The sequence below is a fragment of the Hyaena hyaena genome, unplaced genomic scaffold (genome assembly GCF_003009895.1).
Source record: "Hyaena hyaena isolate Hyena2069 unplaced genomic scaffold, ASM300989v1 scaffold_117, whole genome shotgun sequence".
Classification (NCBI taxonomy): domain Eukaryota; kingdom Metazoa; phylum Chordata; class Mammalia; order Carnivora; family Hyaenidae; genus Hyaena; species Hyaena hyaena.
The window spans coordinates 1,440,725-1,455,707 of record NW_024080749.1 but is presented as its reverse complement, the minus strand read 5'-3'; positions in this window follow the sequence as shown (position 1 = coordinate 1,455,707).

Below are 14,983 nucleotides of genomic sequence, written 5' to 3'. Positions count from 1 at the left end.
ACACCGTCAAACTTAAGCTGCATCTCTTTCCAGGATTGGTTTTTTTTAAGCTTATTTATTTTGAGAGAGAAAGTTCGCACATGTGCACGAGCAAGCGGGGGAGGGGCAGAGAGCAAGGGAGACAGAATCCCAAGCAGGCCCCACACTGTCAGCACAGAGCCTGATGTGGGGCTCAAACCCACGAAATGGAAATCATGACCAGAGCAGAAACCAAGAGTTGGACGCTTAACCTTGACTGAGGCACCCAAGTTCCCCGAAAGAAGATGTATATTTTGAGGTTTTTATGCTTTTTTTTTTTTTAAGTTATTTACTTTGAGAGATAGAAGGAGGGGCAGAGAGAGAATCCCAAGCAGGCTCTGAACAGTCAGTGTGGAGCCCAACTTGGGGCTTGATCCCATGAACTGTGAGCCCAGGATCAGAGCAGAGATCAAGAATCAGACACTTAGTAGTAAATTTTCATTTGTGTTAACTTTATTAAAAACGTAGTGCACAGAGCCCACTTTGGAGCCTCTCTCTCTCTCTGGCCCTTCCTGTCTCTCTCTCTCTCTCTGTCTCTCAAAAATAAACATTAGGAGCACCTGGGTGGCTCAGTCGGTTAAGCGTCCGACTTTGGCTCAGGTCATGATCTCGCGGTTCGTGGGCTTGAGCCCTGAGTAGGGCTCTGTGCTGACAGCTAGCTCAGAGCCTGGAGCCTGTTTCAGATTCAGTGTCTCCCTCTCTCTCTGACCCTCCCCTGCTCACACTCTTTCTCTCTCTCAAAACTAAATGAAACATTAAAAAGAAAAGAATATGTCAGAAATGACCCTGCAGTGTCTTAGGCTTGATCAGAAAATGCCATCCCGCGTATACCTGGTTCTCTGTGGGAAACCAGCAGCCTGAGGGGTTCTGGTCTGCAGCCGAGCTGAGCTTCCTGTGAGTTTGCCGTCTAAATCTTGGACGTTCAGCCCAGTTGAGCTTTCAGATGCCTGAAGACCCAGCCCACATCTGTGAGAGCAGGAGAGGCCTCAGGTGAGGCCCCAAGCCGCCCAGGTGGGCCCTTCCTGAATTTCTGACCCACCAAATTTTAAATAAAATTGTTTTTTTTTTTATTTTTTTTTATTTTTTTTTATTTTTATTTATTTCTAGGAGAGAGAGAGAGAGACAGCGTGAGCAGGGGAGGGTCAGAGAGAGAGGGAGTCACAGACTGAAACAGGCTCCAGGCTCTGAGCTGGCAGTCAGCACAGAGCCCGACGCGGGGCTCGAACCCACAAACCGTGAGATCATGACCTAAGCGAAAGTCGGACGCTTAACCGACTAAGCCACCCAGGTGCCCCAAAATAAAATTGTTTTAAGCTGCTACGCCATGGAATGATTTGTTACACAGCTATGGTAACCGGAGCAGTGGGCCGCCCACTGGACTCAACTCATCTGGGAGCCAAAGGGCAGAACACTACCCCTCCCCACCATCTCCAAGCGAGAGTGGTGAGGTGAACACAAAGGCAATATCCTACCGGTGAGCTTCTTCAGAAGCAAGTGATTTTTCCATAAGGGCATGCCAAGAGCCTATAGCTAATGAATGGGCCATGGTCCTCATTACCCTCTTCAGATTTCCTCCATGTTTCTATCCACCAAGGCCATCCCCCTCCTTCCACTACAAATTTTTATTTGAGGGTTTCCTTTTGGCCATATTGAATTTAGTTTGAACTAACCTAGTCTGGACTAAGCATATTAGATTCTTCTATTGGCCATATTTAAGGGTGCTCAATTTTTTCCACAGTTTTGCCCATTATGCAGATGTAAGTTATGTACCCTGATAACAGCATGGAAACTTCTGAGTTATGGAAATTTTCAGTTTCCAAGCATGGATGCATATGATGTGTATTATTCCATTCATAGAGCTTTCATTGACCTAACACCATTCACTGAAAAATTGTTGAGCACTTATAATATATAGGTACTATTCTAGATTTTGTAAAAGAGCATCAGTGAACAAAACAGATCCCCAGTCTTGTGGAGTTTACATTCTTGCACAGGGAGGAGGGCAATATGCCATAAGCCTAATAAAAAGACAAATTATATAGTGTGTCAGAAGGTGATGAGTGCTATGGAGAAAAGAGAAAGCAGGCTACCAGAAATGGAAGCTGCACCTGGGTGGGGGCAGTTTGCCAGATAGGGTGATTGGGATGATACATGTTCAAAGAATTTGGAAGAGGGTGAAGATCGCCTTCCAAGAAAGAAAAAGGTCGCAGGCAAAGAGAAGAGCTAGACAAAAATGCTCCAAGACAGGAGTGAGCTTGATGTGTCTCAGGAAACGCAAGGAGACCAGAGTTTTAGCACAGAGTCTGAGCACTCAGTGGGGGCTGGGTCATGTAGAACCTGGTAGGCTATTGCAAGGACATTGGCTTTCACTAAGAGTGAGGTGGGAGCCATCATCTGACTTGCACATTAGGAGGGTCCCTCTGCCTTGCCGGGCATACCCCGTAGAGGCAAGAGTAGAAGCACGGAGTCCACTGGTGAGTCCATGGGGTAACCCAGGAGACACAATTGCAGCTTGGCCAGCAGTAGTGATGGTAGAGGGGGCGAGAAGGTCCTTATGCTGGGCATACTTTGATGGAGGAGCCAGCATGGCGACTCATGCCCGGGGCACGAGGTGCAGGGGAAATCAGCAAGTCGAAACAGATTCCAAGGTTCGCCCTGAGCACCTGGAAGGGTGGAGGGCCGTAGAGCTCAGAATTACTACAATGATCAGTTGTTGAGCTAAGTAGAACTTAGCTCTTGGAACTCTGGTCTTGGTGTGCTCTACAGAGAAGAACCTAGCAAATCCAGAACTGATCAAAGGCCAAGCTAACCCTCCAATTCTCCACCTGCATTTTTTTTTCTTTCTTTCACCCAATGAATGAATGAGGCTGGATCTACCGTTCGCAGTGAAAGAAACGAACGTTTAGTTGAGGTTCTGATCCGTTCAAGTTCAGAGAACTTGCCTGACCTGGTACGTGGAGGAGCTGGTACTCAGTTCCATTTGTCCCCCACTGTCTGTTATTCTTTCTGCTATAGCAATCCTTGTTACTATCTGCTTTTGTATTCTCATAGTATGTTACTTAACTGTCTAGTTGCTGTGGAAGACAAAAGTATTTTTGTCTATCAAAGAGTGTCACTGCTTTCTAAATTTCCTCTCTCCTGAGTCAATGGACACTTCAGGATCTTTAAACCTACAAATCCACTTGACTTTGTTTACCTTAATTATTCAATCTGAATGGCCTCTGTTCATTATCTGATATAGCTTGAACAACACTATTGCTGCCAAAGACTGTTGAAGGCAGATTGCTTTTTGTTTGTTTTTAAGTTTTTAATGTTTTATTTATTTTTGAGAAAGAGAGACAGCATGAGCAGGGTCAGAGAGAGAGGGAGATACAGAATCCAAAGACAGGCTCCAGGCTCTGAGCTAACTGTCAGCACAGAGCCCAACATGGGGCTGGGCTTGAACCCACAAACCATGAGATCATGACTTAAGCTGAAGTCGGACACTGAACTGACTGAGCCACCCAGGTGCCGGGAGGCAGATTGCTTTGGGTCCTACCTATAGTCTTCTAATTATAGATACATAATTTCTAATTACTGGTAAGTATTTACAGTTTTCAAGCGTAGGTATGTGAGTTACCTATAGTTTCTCTGTATCTTTGTTGTGCTGACTTTGTAGCCATTTTATATTTGGATTCACTGTGGTGCCAAATGATCTGTTAATTAGGAATGCTGAAGACCCTACATTTTTACATCTTGCTAGACTTTTCTTATATGCAGAGATCCACAGAAGAAGGAAACTGGTAAAATTTGGGAAACGCCAGCAGCATTATTACTGCTGTATGATGCCTATGCCTGCCGGACCGTCAGCCCTGGGGAAGGGGTGGGGAGGTGGGGACTTTTCTTGACTATTTTGTTAGATGCCTCGGTTTGAGAAGAGGGGGTTGCAGGTGTTTAATCATCCCATTGTGGGATAGCCATTCCACTATACCAAATGATTTATTTATTTATTATACACTCTCGCAAGCAAGTGCAAGCAGGGGAGGGGCAGAGGGAAAGAGAGAATCTTAAGCAGGCTTAATGGTCAGCGTGGAGCCCCACGCAGAGCCCAGTCTCACCACCGTAGGATCATGACCTGAGCTGAAATCAAGAGTCAGAGGCTTAACCGATTGAGTCATTCAGGCGCCCCCTAAATATACCATTTTAGATCGGGAAGGGTCGGCAGTTCCTTTATCATTACTGACTGGCTAATGTGCGCACTCTTACGTTCATGGGATACATGCCACGTCACAGCTGCTCCAGACTGTGCCTGAAGGCTTTTTAATCCTGGTTCCCTGTTTCCAATTATAGTTGAAATGAAATGGAAGCTTGTTGACCTTCAGTCTCTCTGGTGTCATTAAGTGATGTGAGAGACGCTCATCCCCAGGGCCCTGCAAGTGCAGGATTGATACTTAGAAGGCCTTGACTCCTTAAATTTTCTGTCCACTGAGACTCGCACGCTGCACCCTAATCCCCAATCCTGAATCACATTATCCTGATTTTCTTTGTATTTATCATCATCTGATGTGAATAATGTGAAATAGTTCTGTCTCCCATTAGACTATAAAGCTCCATGAAAATAGAAACTGACACACACAGGGCCTCCCAGTGCAGTAGGCTTAGGGAGCACGGGGCACACAGTGCATGATGCTTTCAGGGGGCTCACACGAGCATCTTAATGTTAATTTTTTCTAAACTCAGAAATGCTCTTCTCATACTGTTTAATTTTTGTTACACTGTCACACTACTTAATTATTGTTGTCATACTGTTTAATTCTTGTTAACCAAAAAGGTGAGAAATGGCATCTCTGTAGTTTTAATCTGGATTTCTCATAAGTGAAGTTGAACATCTTTTTATACATTAAGGGTCACTTAAAGCATGTGTGTGTGCGTGTTTGCTTATAACCCTCTTGCTCATTTTTCTATCAAGTGTTTTGATCTTTTCCTTCTTAAATCTGAGTTCTTTGTATGTCAGAGAATTAGTCCTTTATCAATGGCATATGTTGCAAATATTTTTTCCCGTTTTTCATTTGTCTTTTGACTCTGACTTGTGTTTTTTTTTTTTTTTTCCTGTAATAACATTTTTAAAAATGCTGATGTAGTCAAATTTATCAATCTTTTCTTTGATCGATTCTGACTCTTTTTAGAAATCCCTTGGGGCGCCTGGCTGACTCAGTGGATTGAGTGTCTGACTTTGGCTCAGGTCATGATCTTGCAGTTTTTCTGAGTTCGAGCCCCCACAGCTCAGGGCCTGGAGCCTATTTCGGATTCTGTGTCTCCCTCTCTCTCTGCCCCTCCCCCGCTTGTGCTCAGTCTCTTTCTCAAAAATAATTAAAAAAGATTAAAATTAAAAAAAGAAATCCCTTCCCTATACTTAGGTTAAAGAGGAACTTCTGTGTTTCCTTCTTTTATTTATTTATTTAAAACAATTTTTTAACACTTATTTTTGAGAGAGAAATGTCTGTTTTTTAAATGTTTTTTAAAAATGTTTCCTGACTGTCCTTGCATGTTTATTTTACATATAAACTTTATTTCTACTTGTCCTGCCCCATAAACAATGTCTTGGTATTTTTATTGGAACTGACATTTTTATAATGTTGAGTAATCCTATGCAGAACAGAGCATATGTGCCCTTTTGTTCAAATCTTCTCTTGTGTCTTTCCGGAGGATTTTGTTTTTTCTCAAATAAAGTTTTAAAACATTTCATGTTAAATTTATTCCCAAGTGATTTCCCCCCCCCCATTTTTGCTGCTATGGTAAATAGAGGTCTAACCATGATATTCTCTAACCAGTAATTGTGCAGATGAAGGTTATTGGTTATTTTGTCTATTTGTTTATTCATTTTTCATTTGAAAATATTTCCTGCTTTTTGACTGAATTTTTTTATTGTTTGAGGGCAAGGTGCTTTTACAATTTTGTGTTTCCCTCTTTCCCAGAAAAACTGTAGTTTTCATAAAACCTGGACATTAGCAGCACAGTTACAATGAATTATTTGAAGACTACTTCTGTCACAGTTCAGCCACAGTTAGTGAAAGTGCATAAATGGAAATTAAGAAGTATACATTTGGGTCGCCTAGTTGGCTCAATTGGTTAAGCATTCAACTTCAGCTCAGGTCGTGATCTCGCAATTCAGGAGTTCAAGCCTAGCGATAGGCTCTGTGCTGACAGTTCAGAGCCTGGAGCCTGCTTCAGATTCTGTGTCTCCCTCTCTCTCTGCCCCTCCCCTGCTTGCTCTCTGTCTCTCTTGAAAATAAATAAACATTAAAAAAATAAAAATAAACTTAAAAATATACCTTTTGGGGCACCTGGGTGGCTCAGTCGGTTAAGCATCTAACTTCGGCTCAGGTCATGGTCTCACGGTTCACGGGTTCGAGCCCCACGTCAGGCTCTGCGCTGACAGCTCAGAGCATGGAGCCTGCTTCAGATTCTGTGTCTCCTCCCTCTCTCTCTGACCCTCCCCTGCTCACACTGTCTCTCTCTCTCTCAGAAATATATTAAAAATTTTTTTTAATTAAAAAAAATTTTTTTTAAATGTACCTTTTAAGAGTTTTGTCTCTGTCTCAAATCTTCATACTTAATTATGGTAAAAAGTTTCAAAGTCCTTATTATGCAGTGAAGTCAAGTTTGTGGCTGGTATCTGGTAATGTGAAGTCTACTTTTTCATGCGGCTCCTTACCAATTCAGCTTAAAAAATTGTTTATAAATATTAAGCCAATTACACTTGTATGAATCCAAACCATTTAAAACTTTAGTGATGTATTGGGGTAGAGGGTAAATGGAAGCCTTCGTACACTTTTCTTTCTTTCTTTTTTTTTTTTTTTAATTTTTATTTATTTCTAGGAGAGAGAGAGAGAGACAGCGTGAGCAGGGGAGGGTCAGACAGAGAGGGAGTCACAGACTGAAACAGGCTCCAGGCTCTGAGCTGGCAGTCAGCACAGAGCCCCACGCGGGGCTCAAACCCACAAACAGTGAGATCATGACCTAAGCGAAAGTCGGACGCTTAACCGACTAAGCCACCCAGGCGCCCCATGTACACTTTTCTGATTTCCAAAAGCGGTAAGTAAACAAAAGTAGCTTTAAAAAAAATCTGATGTTTAATGTGTTAAAATGTCTTAACTAAGGCTAGTACCCAATTAAGCACCTAACTGTGTTGAAAATGCAATTGCACATTTAGGAAAATTCTCCCTACTTGCAAAGTTGTTTCTGGGCTCCCAGAATCATTTCAATTGCCCTTTAATCTCCTATTGAAAGTATTCATGTCATTCCTAATGGATGCAATGGAAGCTTCTAATTAAGTGCACAGTGCCAGATTTATTTTCACCTCTGGCCTGAGCCTCTAAACTGAGTCCCAGGATCCACAGGGGCGTATACAACTCACAACATAAAATACTATTATAGAATTGACGCCAGTGTTTGCACTTCGTGTCTGGAAATCGAATGTTGAAAGGGACACAGAAAGAAGAGCATGTGCCTTTCTTCCAGCATCATGGGTTTTCTTAGAGTCAATTCAATGAAAAAAGTATATCTTGTTATATTTTTCTATGTATGTCTGGTGAACTTTAGGAAAATTGGGTTATTAGAGCGAGTTGGTTCTTTCAACAATGTCAGATTAAGAGGTAGAGCATTGATGGGGCGCCTGGGTGGCTTAGTCGGTTAAGCGTCTGACTTCGGCTCAGGTCATGATCTCGCGGTTCGTGGGTTCGGGCCCCGCATCGGGCTCTGTGCTGACTGCCAGCTCAGAGCCTGGAGCCTGTTTCAGTCTGTGACTCCCTCTCTCTCTGACCCTCCCCTGCTCACGCTGTCTCTCTCTCTCTCCTAGAAATAAATAAAACATTAAAAAAAAAAAAAAGATGTAGAGCATTGAAGAACCAGTTTCAAAGAGGATAAATATTGATTCATTTGTTCATTTATGTATACATTTGGGTATCTTCTTCACCTTTCTCGGTTCCGATTTGAGGAGAAGGATTGCTTATATGCACTGAGTGCCTATTTTTTTCTGACCAAGGTGCTAAATTCTTCACCTGGGTTGTTTGATTCAATCTTTTAAAAAATATTTTAATTTTGAGAGTAGGGGGGGCAAAGAGAGAGAAGGGGACAGCGGATCTGAAGCGGGCTCTGTGTTGACAGCAGAGGGCCCTCTGCAAGACTCAAACCCACAAACTGCAAGATCATGACCTAAGCAGGGGCACCTGGGTGGCTCAGTCGGTTAAGCGTCTGACTTTGGCTCAGGTCATGATCTCACAGTTCGTGGGTTCGAGCCCCGCGTCGGGCTCTGTGCTGACAGCTCAGAGCCTCGACCCTGTTTTGGATGCTGTGTCTCCCTCTCTCTCTATCTCTCAGAAATAAATAAAAAACATTAAAAAATTAAAAAAAAAAGTTTAAAAAAAAAAAAAAAGATCATGACCTGAGCAGAAGTTGGACACTTAACTGACTGAGCCACCCAGGTGTCCCTGATTTAATCTTTTTAAGAATGCTCTGTAGAAATGGTCCTCAAATTCCAGATTTTCTGCTTCTAAAACACATCCTCCCACTCCCTGCCCAAATGGTGCTTACAAAACCCCAGAGGAGGCCAACAGGAAGTGCTAATGAATGCCTTTGGGACAGCATAGGGTAGAAAGAACATGGACTTCGGCTCCACGTTTATCAGGGTTTGAATTCCAGTGCCGCTACTCACTGGCCAAGTTAACACTTGCTACTTATGCAAACATTCTGGCCACTCACGGCTTTCATTACCTGTCACATGAGTACAATGATATCGTGTATGCGAAGATTAAGGTACTTAAAGTAGGATAGCCTAGTATCCATTGTAGATAATAAATATTAGTTCCTTTTTCTCCCTCTTTTCAATTAGAAATGATGCAGATGGAGCAGGGCTTGAGCCTGCTTTGGGGGTGTTGATGGAGAAGAAGAGAGCGCTGTGTGGGATGTGGCAAAGCTCACTTCAGCGTGGAGTTGGGGTGTGTGGCCTGATCCCATTAGGAGTTCCTGGTTCACGGCTTTTAGGAAAGGCTGATACTGGGCAGTACCAGGCAAACATTCTCTGGCCCAGCTCCTTTTGGCATGTGTTACCAGTTAAAGAAGGAACTTCTAAGAAGGTCTGAATGAACAGGATTGGGGGTGTAGGTAAGGCCCACTTTCCAAGGGTGGCCAAGAGTCCTCTGTCGTCAAGGAGGGGAAAATCCCCCCAAGGACCAGGGATAGAGCTGCTGACTTAGAGTCTCCTAAGGTCAAGAAGAGGAAGGCAAAGTGCTAGAAGAATCTGAAGCCCGGGAACATTTTTCAGTGGGATCTTGAAGTGAGTTCCATTTTGATTCATTCAAGCCTTCACTGGACATTGATTCACTCAGCGCGTATTCATCGAGCACCCACTCACCGTGCAGCAGCTCTGGGGGTTGGAGCCTGGCCGCCTGGACTGGAATCCCTTTAGGACCCCAGACGAGTCATTTCACCTCTGGATTCAGATTTTCTCCATCGGTAAGGTGGGGAGAGGAACGACCTCTAGAGAATGTCATGGTGAAGATGAAGTGAGTCGATGCGTACAAAATAATATGCACACTGCCTGCCATGTACTCAGTGCCCAGTAAATTTTAGCTATTTTGATATGTCAAGCTGAGCAGAAGATCAGAATTTCCAAGACTGGTAAGTCCCAGAAGGCTGCAAGGCACTGAGGGGTCCCTCATCCCAGCAGAGGGGGCGTGTATGTGTCAGGTCTGGGTGTCCTTGTCAAGGCAAAGACAGCATCTGGCAGATTCCAGACCCAGTTTCCAGCCCTGCCTTGGTGAGGTGCTGTTTGAAAACCCCAAGTTGCACTCCACGATTTCAGGTCAGAATCTTTCTTCCCTGGCTTCTGACTGGTCTTTTTGACCCATATCCCTTCTTCTGGGGGCAGAGACTGCACGCAGTATAATGGGAACTACGGCGACCTGAGGGCCGGGCTTGGGGGAGGCCATAGGCTTGGACAAGTCGCAATGGCGACTCTTTCCAGCCCGTGAAGTTGGGTGGAAGTTTTGAAAGTTACAAGTTTAAAGTAGCTGAAGAGTGCCCAGGAGAGCCCTGAATCCTCTCCCGCACCTCTTCTGTGACCCTGGAACCTGGTGACAGCAAAGGCAAGGCCAGAAGCCAGTCAGTCCCCTGTTCTGATCACAGGCTCCTGGGATTATAGAATTAAAAAGGCTCTTGGGCAGTGTACTGTCCAAACTTTCTATTTTTTTAATGTTTATTTATATATTTTGAGAGAGAGAGAGCAGGGGAAGGGCAGACAGAGAAGGAGAGAGAGAATCTTAAGCAGGCTCCTCACTGTCGCAAGGAGCCCGACATGGGGCTCAAACCCACAAACAATGAGAGCATGACCTGAGCCAAAACCAAGTCAGACGCTTAACTGACTGAGCCACCCAGGCATTCCCAAACTTTCTGTTTTTATAGATGATAACACTAAGGCTCAGTGATGTTGAAAGACGCTATTTACTGTCCCTACTTCCTTGCTCCACTGAATATAAGCCGAATCTTGTTTATCAAGTTGTATTTGGAAAGGTGGCAACCGCTTATAGAACAAATAAGTTCCTAAGAATGGCCCTGATGCGTGAAACGACATTGTCTCACTGGATACCTTTAGATAGGAGAGAGAAGGTTCATGCTGGTAGCTATTACTCAGAAAGAACACAAGGGGTCTCCACTTCCATGTCTTGGCCTATGGAAAGCTCAGTTTTCTGGTCTTGAAAACCTTACTACACCTCTCATAAAACTGCTAGAATTTAACCTTTAAGTCTGGCAGGGATAGGAAAGATTCCTTACTGCTCCAGGAGCTTCATTGTACCAGAAATCCGGCTCTGAGTTAATATTCAGACTTTCCTTTTGCCTGAAAGTATAGGTTTGATGTGAGAGGGGTATTTAGACAAATGTTCAATAGTTACTAAATGGGACAAATGGAAAACTTGGAGCACTCCTAATCCACCACATTCCAAGAAAATGATTTCTTGTGTCGCATAGTGGGGCTCAAGTAAGCAGATAATCATGCTGCGTGACCTGAGAAAGAGACATTTTTTTTTTTTTTGAGGGGAGGTGGGCACAAGTGAGTGAAGGGCAGAGAGAGGGAGAGGGGGAGAGAGAGAGAGAGAGAGAGAGAGACTCCCATGAGGGGAGAGAGAGAAAGAAGCAAGACTCACCTGAAGCAGGGTTCATGTTTACCCAAAGTGGGGCTCTAACTCACCATCTGTGAGATCATGACCTGAGCTGAAGTCAGATACTTAGCTGACTGAGCCACCCAGGTGCTTAAATGACTCCATCGAACATAGGATTCAGAGAGGGGAGAAGCGAGTATTGAACAAGTGTTCTGCTCATGAATTCCTGAATAGTGGGAACTAATGAGTGCCATTTTGCTCAGGAAACTGAAAGAAGGAAGGAGGTTCTTTTTCTAAAAAAAATTCCTAGTCTTTACCCGAGCCGACAAGACTTGCCCCACCTAGAACCAAGATCTTCTTGAGTTCTCTGCCCGCCCTGCGCCCCCCCGCCCCCAACACCATGCTCCTGCCTCACCTGCCTTCCTTCTACTCTGCCAACTGCTCACCTATTCTCTCCCCTCCTCTTCACCTGGCTGAATCCAATCCAGTTCTCCCAATCCCCTTCAGCCTTCAGATTAACTGTCCCTTCCTTTATTCCCCTTCTAAGTAGATTCCCCCTTATTCTCCATCACTGGTTCCTGGTTTATCCCACGACGGAATTCATCACAGTTCCCAGTTATGCTTTGTTGCTGCTTTTCTTGGCATACTGGTTTCCTGCTGGTTACTTCTCATAACGAAATATGAGTTGTGCACTAATATTACCTCCATTGACAGCTCCTCTGCTGGTCTTGGGGGAGACACAGTCCGAGTGAGATCTTGGTGCCTGTGCCAAAGGTTTACAAACTTTGCTATCAACAAAAACAGTTAAATTTTATTAAGCACTTACTATGTATAGGTACCAAGTAAATACTTTTTAGGTATTATTCAAAATTTTTTAATGCTTATTTATTTTTCAGAGAGAGGGAGTGCAAGCAGGGGAGGGGCAGAGAGAGAGAGGGAGACACAGAATCTGAAGCAGGCTCCAGGCTCTGAGTTATCAGCACAGAGCCTGATGTGGGCCTCAAACCCACAAGCCGTGAGATCATGACTTGAGCTGAAGTTGGACACTTAACCGACTCAGCCACCCAGGTACCCCTTAGGTATTATTGTTGTGGTTAATTCTCATTACAAAACTATGAGTTGCATGCTAATATCTCCATTTACAGGTGAGGAAATGGGGGCCCAGAGAAGTTAGGTAATCAGCTCAAGTTTGCAGAGTTAAGAAGTGGTGAGGTTACTTATTAAATCAAAGCCATGTAGTAAGAATCTGAGCTTGCAACTATCCCATTAGAAACCCTTGAAGAGATATGAATCCGCCTTCCTCTGGGCCGGGCTGGGTGCGCCTATCTTCAGCATGCTCCTTGCTGATTCTGTGCACACTGAAGTTTGAGGCCCACCGGCTCTAGTGAGAAGGGTCTAGAGTTCTAACAGCTTCCATGGTCTCAGCAGGACTTTTCTCTAAAATCAGTGGGATCCCCACCCGTGTTGAGGGCGGTGACTCCAAACGTCAGGTTGGAGGCAGAAGTGTGAACACTGTGTGCAGGACAGAGAACCCTCTTCAAACTCACAAATGTTGGAAGGTTTGGCCAGAATAATGCACCCCGTTGGGCTGGGAATGATAAAGGATGAGAATAAAGGAAAGCTTGATGAAGTCTAGCTAAAACACGCTGGGTGCTGAAAGACAATTGTAGTGGAAAGACAACGGGCCTCAGGGTCCAGATCGCCCATCTGAGTCCCAGCTTTGCACCTCACAAGTGGGGTGACCTTCCTGAGCTTAACCATTCTGAGCCTCAGTTTTCTCATCTATACAAGAGGGATAATGACTTGTATAAAACATCTGTAGCAACCTCAGTGCTTTCTAAAATGTGTTTCCTCTCCTGAGGCGCCTGGGTGGCTCAGTTGATTAAGCGTCCAATCTCGGCTGAGGTCATGATCTCACAGTTTGTGGGTTCAAGCCCCGCATCAGGCTCTGTGCTGACAGCTCAGAGCCTGGAGCCTACTTGGGATTTTGTGTCTCCCTCTCTCTCTCTGCCCCTCCCCCTCTCACTTTCTGCCTCTCTCTCTCTGAAAAATAAACATTAAAAAAACAATTAAAATGTGTTTCCTCTCAACCAGAGAGAGGAAACAAGTGAGAGGAAATGAATGTGAGTTCAGAAAAGAAAGAGGGGTATGAACCCGCACAAAAAACCTCTGCTGGTGAGGTCAACTTTGCTTCACTAAGCTCTTAAAATTCTAGCTCAAAAGGGCAGAATGTTTTGTTTTACAGATAACATTAACAGCTAGTATCGATTACCTATGAACACTGCTTTTAGGACACTGATCCATACTAGAGAAAAGCCAGTATGGAGGTGGATATTTATGACGGCATAGTATTGTTAAGGACGGAAATAAGAAGGGAAACAGAAGAAAGGATTGTCTCACACAGAAGTCTCAATGTAAGAGGCAGCTTGCTTTCATTTTCTCAGGTGACAATGTTTACACACACTCCTCTATATTCACATTACCCGCCCTAAAGAACCTTGAGGCCATCTGGTCACCCTTGTTCTGCTTGTGTGTGCAGATCACCATTCTGCTTATTTCTTGAGTTCCGTGTACCCGCCCCCCAAACCCCAGCCCTGAGGGAACAAGCTTGGGGTGTCATCAAGCTACCTTGCCATCCTGCTCAGCCCTCTCCGTTGCTTTGAAACATGCTGTTAAGAAGTCACATTTTAATATGCTTTGAAAAAAATATTTAGGTCCATGAGTATACAAGGCTCTTTTTTTTTTTTTAATGTTTATTTCTGAGATGAGAGAGAGCGAGACAGAGTGCTAGCAGGGGAGGGACAGAGAGAGAGGGAGACACAGGATCCAAAACAGGCTACAGGCTCGGAGCTGTCAGCACAGAGCCTGACACGGGGCTCGAACTCGGGAATGAGGAGATCATGACCTGAGCCGAAGTCGGATGCTTAACCAATTGAGCCGCCCAGGTGCCCCAGGCTGCGTTTTTAATAAAGTTAACACAAATGAAAATTTTACTACTATTGAGAACAGCTACAATTATTGAGTACTGACTTTAAAATCCTGGCAGCATCTTTAGGAAGCATAAGAATTATTACTTCCATTTTACCGATGGGGAAACTGAGGCACAATGAGGTTAAGCATCTTGCCCAAAGTCACGTGGCTTGTAGGAGGAGAAACCAGACCAGCACTCAGCCAGGTCTGCGGCCACATTTCCCTGGGCAGGGGTGAACTCCAAACTTTCCCTGTCTCAACTGATTTGAGGGCTTGGTGATTCTGTTCTCCATTGCCCTTCCTGCCTCAAGTTTTGAATCACCAGCCTAGAGGTTTAGTTCCTTTGCCCAGTACATACATTTATCTAGGGAATCTGTACTTACTATGTTCCGTCTACACATGATCACAAGATTGCAAGGGGGGTTTACAACTCAAAGCTATAGAACCAAAGATTGCTGATTATCAGGAGCTCCAGGGCTAGCAGTCCTCTGGTGGATGCTGAAATTTAACTATCAACCAGGGCGGAGTGCCTGGGTGGCTCAGATGGTTGAGCATCCAACTTCCAGTCAGGTCATGATCTTGTGGTTTGTGAGTTCGAGCCCTGCATTGGGCTCTGTGCTGACAGCTCAGAGCCTGGAGCCTACTTCGGATTCTGTGTCTCCCTCTCTCTCTCTGCCTCCCTCCCTGCCTCCCCTCCACCCTTGGCTCATCCTCTGTCTCTCTCAAAATAAATTAATTTAATTAATTAAATAAACAATAAAAATAAATATCAACCAGGGAGTTTAGCATATTCTATAGGAGGCTTGGAATGTATAACACCAATATGGCCTCAAGTTTCAGACCAAACTGAAGGCCTCTGA